Genomic DNA, 7,341 nt, shown 5'->3' with positions numbered 1-7,341 from the left:
TGTTTCAGGCAGATGTACATATGTACACACCACCCACCCATACCCCTACGCACACCCTATCCACACACTCAACCCAGTTCCCCTGTCCAACATTGTGAAAGCAGAAAAGCATTATTTGTAATTACTCATACTCCCGCATTTATCCAATCGGAAGCAACTTTGAAACCCAAAATAGGGTTTGAAATTTTACATGCGCTGCCATGGCAACCCCGACTCAGTCCAACCTCAAGCCAAGGCAAGTACACAGCGGGAAACATAATGTACATGGTAAATATGTACATGCATACACAGGAGAGTGGGCTGTGTGAGAGAGGGTGTCGTAATTTCGTTTCGTTGCCAAAAATAACCCAAACTCCATTTTGTCAGGCCCTTGATTGAGGGAAGAGGAGTTCTGAAGCTTCGGGTTTGGCTCAGTCCCGCAACTCATAGCCCATTCTCCATCCCGCCCCCGTGGGACTCATGTGGGTCTGATTCATGCTGCTGCCGCTTACATAAGCGAAATGAAGTCAGCATTCGCCCTATAGACATACATATTCGAATAAAGTATTTGAACGGGATTGTTATTCGCATCGAATCTGGGCGAACAGTCAATGACGACTCTGTAAAATATAGAAACAGGACGAATAGAGCTGAATATGGCCGAAATTTGGATACGATTCTCAAACGGTTCAAAGGTATTTTCCAAATTCATTTGGGAAAAAGTATTCTCCTTACTTCCAAACTAAATTCCAACTAAGAAATACAAACCTTCCTTAGCAAACATTCAGAACTTTATTTTCCTTCGAATTTCATCCCAAAGATGGATTTTGTCAAGATGCGAGGAGTATTCACACTGTTCCCTCCCACTTTGACCGTGGCCCTTTGTGTGGACCTTTCTCTTCGGCGCCAAGTGAAAGTGAGCGAGACAGCAAATGTGAGCTGAAATTTCATTTGTCCTTTGTAAGTTCGACCGACAGAGACGAGGGAAAGGACGAACGAGGAGGTGAGGTATGAATGTATGTAAGTAGGTGGTGACAGGAAGAAGGGAGGCTACGATAACGATGACGAGGCGCACGCACTTTCTGGCGAGGATTTTCGGGGGTATTTTTTATATGCTGGTACACACAATACACATACATTTGTGTTTGTACATACATTTCTACATATGAACATATGTATGTATGTATGTAGGGTTTTCCGTCGGGGGGAAATGATATTTCCACTGAGTTTTCTCATTGAATTCGTTGATAAACGGGGAAACTCCGCCCCCTTTGATGACTCTGAGGCTCAAATTCAGGTACGGTGCGAGCACGGGCAGTGCTCGACATGAAAATAGAAAATGACGGAAATAATGGTTGGAAGGAAAATTAAGTAAACGAAAGGGAAAGTTCATAAAATTACATAGGGCCTCTGCACTCAGTGGAGTTCTTGCATTCCGATTTTACTTTTTGGTTGGTACTCATAATATGGGGGTTGGTAAAACTGTCCAGACTCCCTCCTCTTTCAAAATTTGGTGTGACCAACTATGATTAGATGCTACATGTAGTATATACTATAGATATGTATGTAAATCACACACACATGTAACTTTAATGCAATTTTTGCTAACACGCTGACCTTCAACATCAATTCGCTGCCGCCGCGCTGCTGGTGGATAGCGTGAGGGAGAGTGAGAGAGAAGAAACCAGACCCTGGCAGCGAAAGAGTATGAAAAAATCAGCACCAAGCTGCAGAAGCAGCAAAAAATAACGAAAGGGAAGTCTGAAAGGAGCGACAAAGAGCTAAAAATATGCACACGCCTGCTGCACATTCTCAACACACACACACATACACTGAGCAAAAGCAAAGCCGAAGAGAGCCACCAACACATACGCACGCGAATCGTTTTATAACATGAAATTGAAATTTGCTGCATGAAAACGAAATTTGCAACATTCGACTGCATCTGCAGTCTCTGCCGGCGGCGCTGTTCAAGTGCTGCTTGCCGCGTGAGGGGTGGGAGAGGAGGTGCGCGCGCATTAGAATGGCATGCAACTCCATCGGTTTTCAAGTGCAAGTCCAAGGGCAACGACGTCATACAACTGCAGCAGAGAACGCCAGCAGAGGAGCAGGTTCTGGAAGGCAGCACAGAGAGAGAGAGAGAGAGAGAGAGCGCGCAGACCTTGAAAGCAGCTCTTCTCGTGGCTTGCAGTCGTCTGCTTTGTACATACTCTAACTTCACTCCTACACGAACACACACACACACACAACACATGCACTGCAAACTCGCATTCTCTATTTGCGACCAATTGTGTGCACATTGTTTTCTGTTTTATTGCTCTTCTACGCTTTTCTGCAGCTTCTTTCTGTTGTGTTTGCCTGGCAGGAGAGCACGAAACAAGTCATAAGAAGAGAGAGAAGAAGAAGACTGTTGAGTGGGCAGCAGCGTAGACCAGGCTCTTCTTGCACCTTCTTCTTCGGCTCTTTCTGTCTGCCCACTTTTTGACATTTCGCCCACTTTTTCCAGTTCTTCCGGTTTTTGTTTTGTCTGCTTTCCTGTTTTCGACCCATAATCCTGCCCCGTGTCCCGTGCCCTGTCCTTACTATCTTCTTGGGGCAACCACTCACGCTTATGTAATACTCGAAAACGTGTTCTGGTCTTTGGGGTCCGGCCGTTGTGTCAATATTTCTATATAAATATGTATGTATGTTCATATGTATGTATGTATGTATGTATGTACATACAAATGTACATATTCTCTCTTCTATTCATTTCTTCAGAAGACTCTTCAGTGGTGTTATTGTGGCTTGTTATTGATGTGGAAATAAAAAATTGTTTCAATGTATGTACATACATACGTATATAGAACATGTACATACATATGTATGTATGTATGTATGTACATACATATGTATGAAGTATTTTTGATTTGTTTTAATTGGAAAATTTCGCGTAAATAAAACGGAATAAATATGGAATAAAAAAAGGGAACTGCAGTGTATGTACATATGTATATGTAAATATGCATGTTGTCCCTTTTGTACTTTCTTGTAGATGGTTTAAGATATGGGCTAGGGACCGAAGATCAGACGCAGAACATGTGTAGATATTCTTGCGTTTGTGTTTTCAGCTCTTCAAATAATATTCCGTTATGTATGTACATGTATCCCCCTTACAATGAACCATAATTCAATTGATTTTCCCCTCCAAACGTTTTTGTTTTCGACTGTTTCCCGTTTTAGCAGGAACAAATGACTCATTTGTTTTCTTCTATTTTTTAACCGTACTCCTTGCCCAGCTCCCTGTCCCTTAGCCATTATCTATGCCAATGTTTTCCTGTGACCCATACTCCTTTCGGGCAGGCAGGAAGACTTGAGGGGGAGTGCGAGGCCAGCAGCAAACACGTGGTATCAAATTTTGCCCAAAAGCCGAGGGCCATAAATAAACCTCAATCGCAAGTTCGTCCGCAACCCTGGCAACATAGACACAACTCCTACTCCGACTGGAGTTCGAACCCACACCCACCCCCAGCCAAACCAAAAGCCAGTTCCAACCAGAGAGACAACAAAAGGCACTCCCAGCAACTAGCGGGAGGTCTATCAAACTCCATTCGTTCTCTCTCGTTTCCTCCCACTCGGTTGAGAACTCCCTCCCTCTTGCTAATTTGCTCCCCTTCTTTCAGGCTCCCACTCCTTCTTTCTCTGCTCAGTCACTAGCTCTCTCACTGCGCAGCCGCTGCTTGCACTCTTTTATGCGAATATCCACCACCAAAAGCGTTTGCCAACTCCGCCTCTACTGCTTCTCCTCACACTCCATGCTCCATTCCAACCTCCTCCTATGCTCTCTAACCCTCCTCTTCCTGTTGAAGTACATTTTTGCGCGTGTCGCTCTCTCGGCCTAACTCCAACATCAAATATTGTTGGTTGTGGTGTTGCGGGGGATAGAAGGCAGAACTTTCCATGTTCTTGATCGTGAATTTTCTAGGACCTTGAAAAATTGCTGTGTGGAAGAGAGGTGGAGAGCGGAATGAGAGAGGGAGAGTGATGGTTAGTGGGAGAGGGAACAATGAGAAGTTTGAGTTTGGCGCAGCATTTGGCGCATTACGTCAGTGCGTCAAAGCCAAAGGGAAACTCAAGCCCATACACTGTAAAAAACGAATTATAATTATGATAGTTAAAAGAACAGTTCACTCCCTCCACTCATGTTCCACTCTAAAAATAATTGTATGACATCATATGCTCTTATGAATGTATGTTGTACCTATGTACATATAAATATACATATATATCTATGTACCTCAGTGTAGGTAATTTTTCTACCGTGGAGTTTCTAGAACTTTGTACATATGTAAATGTGCATAAATATGTATATACATACATATGTATGTATGTTCGTGTGGTAAACCCATAAATACGAAATACATATACACAAATTCTATGCGAATATTTGTGCACATTTGCACATAAACATTTATTTTTCCTGGCTTGGTTTTTTTCGTTATTTTCCGCCTTTTGGATTTCCTTTTCAATGCGGCAGCAAACGCCTTGCATTCATTTGGATTCTCTCATTCTTCCTAATTCTTCTCTTCTTCCCCTGTCCTTATCCACCAATCATGGCATCTTCTTTCATCCTTTTTGAGTTGGAAGTTTTCTGCAAGTTTGAGAACATTCTCTTCCTTGGCCGAGGTCGCGTCTATGTGGGGGTAGCACAAAGTGGGCAGCGACGGAGATGCTGGATTGGGGCAGACGGAGGACACAAGGTGTTTTATGTTGGGCATTTCTTTTTTCCGGCCTCTCCCACAGCTTTTGCCAGGATGTTGGTTGGATGCTATGTTATGTATAAACGAGTAAACATATATACAAACATACATATACGACATAATATATGAACTTACATACATATGCACAAACAATTTTATTTTTACTGCGCAATTTTTTGATTTTGCTGCGTAGACTTCAAGTCAGAGGAGAAGCACTTTCATGTTTGTAGATACATATGTATGTATGTACATGTGTACCTAAATATGGTACGAACAATATTTATATTTTTGTGGTCGCCCGAGTGACTCATAAATGTCTGTAAGGTAGAATGCGTATGGTAAGGTGGGACCACGAAAAGGTTTTCGGTTCGCTGTTGCAAGAAGACGCTTCCACAACAAGAGTGTCTTGTCCAAATCTGTACGTAATCGGGGAACAGAAGAAAGTATGGAAAGAAAATGAAAGAAATTACTGTATTTGGATTTACAAAATAAAAGACCCTTGGAAAACCCTTTAACCGTGGAATTCCAGCACAAAAGAAAGTATACATGTACTAGCTGGGATATTTAGCTTTTACAAAACTTAACAGTTCACCTTTTGGCTCTGCAGCACTCTCACATTTTTGTTCTTCACCAGGAACCTCATACCTCTGCGGGACCCATGTTGGATGTACAATTGTACCACCTTACTCACTCTGCCGTTATAACCTTTTTAAAATTTTGTTCTGCTCCAAGCCATACACTCGGATGCTTTTCCTTTGTTTTTCCGTTGGCTGTACATATGTACATATGTACATATTTTAAAATTTGTTGTTTTGCGAATGAAAATGAAAGTTCTGTCTCCACACAAACACACGGAATAATAAACCCTAACACAGATGCGGGCAATGTGTTGAGGTATGTACATACATACATACATACATATGTACATATACATATGTATAAAGAGCTCCACAAACTGTTGGGGTTCCTCCCACCAGTGGCCTCTCCTTCCCCTTCATCAACCACCTCTTTTTGGGCCTTCGTAAATTTCATTCATTTATTTTTGGTCATTTGTTACTGCAATTTATGTCCATCTGAGTGTGCGTGTGTGTTTGTGCAGTCTGCGACATGAATATCAGGGCAGTCAGGCGTCACAGCGGTTTAGCAGGTTAATTACATGAGACCGGACCCGAACACAGATCCCCCCCACCACAGCCATTCCTCAACTGCACAAATTGCAGAAGCTTCAGTTTGGCTCAGTTTTGGCAACCTGCTCCAACTGCAACTCTACAGCTCCATTGTCATGCAATTAGGTGGCGGCAATGGGAGGGAGGACCTTTGTTGCACTTTCCACAAGCATCACGAACATCAAGCGACTGTTTGTCATTCGTTTGCGGACCGTTACATCCGCCGTGGGTCTTTTTGGCGGGACGAATGTCACAATTGGAATTGGATTAATGCGCCTCGCTGGGCCGCTTCGGGAGGGAATAAGCAAACCCATTGATGTTGATCAAATTTTGCATGTCTGTTTACCCCTTTCGGTGAGCAGGGCTCAAATGCAACTAGACCGTGACCGCCATAAGTTAGTATCTTTCGCTTTTTTCCGCCACTATTATGTTCTCGTCGGGATTGGGAGATTTTCTCACAGGATTCCAATTACCCCTTTTTCGGAATAGCCTTGAGATTGGACAGACTACGTACACATAGCTGCATGAATTGCCTGTTTATGTACGTAATGCTCCCTCAGTGACAGCCTCGCAGAAGAATCCCATAAATCAACACATCCGCTTAAGTTTCAGGAACACGCCCCAACAAAAAGCTCCGTCTATTTCATTATAAAATGAAAACCAAATTGTTGCCATTCATTTAGAGGAAGCACAAGAATGAGGTTGCTCCGCATATAAGGGGCAAGGGAAGATGTACACCCCAACCCAGAAAGACTTTGTAGAAATCGAGTCTGTCTTTCAGCATGCGTAACTACGCATTCGGATCTGACCGCGATCTGAGTGGGGGAACCCAACGAAGCCAAGCACAATTTGGGACATAAATCATTCACATGCTAAACAACAAACGAAAAATGGAACAGAAGTCAACCCAATATATAAATACTCTTTCAGAGTTCCCGAATGGCTGTTAAGAGAGATCATCCATGAGTCGCTTAACTTTGGCTATTCTTTCTCATAGAACGGAAAGCACTTTAATATATGTATCAAGCGCCACCAGATAAGGTTACAATATTGTTCAGAATCAGAGTATATGCGACGAGTCGCAGAAAACCCCCTCGTAAATTCTGGGGTAACGTCCCTGACGATCTGCACTCCGATCTGGGCATGAGAAAATGCCCTCTTACTGGAACCCTCGGAGACAGCTGCCTATTAAAACCTAGGCGATCAAAGCAGAACAGAGAAAAGAGCAGAGCGACCAGACTCTTTGGTAAATTAACAAATTAAAATGGACCGCACCAAGAGCTCAAGCTCCACACTCCATCCTATACGCACATATCGGACATTTTTGGTGCCTTGGTCCCATTTTTTGTGGGCATTTTTATATGAATTTATTAATTTTTTACGACCATAGATTTTGTGTAGCTTAAGGCAATCAAAGTGCCGCCTATCCAGCCATCCCAAATTTGCGTGCCCCAAAA

This window comes from Drosophila guanche, unplaced genomic scaffold (genome assembly GCF_900245975.1).
Source record: "Drosophila guanche unplaced genomic scaffold, DGUA_6, whole genome shotgun sequence".
Taxonomy (NCBI): domain Eukaryota; kingdom Metazoa; phylum Arthropoda; class Insecta; order Diptera; family Drosophilidae; genus Drosophila; species Drosophila guanche.
This window is presented reverse-complemented; position numbering follows the sequence as displayed.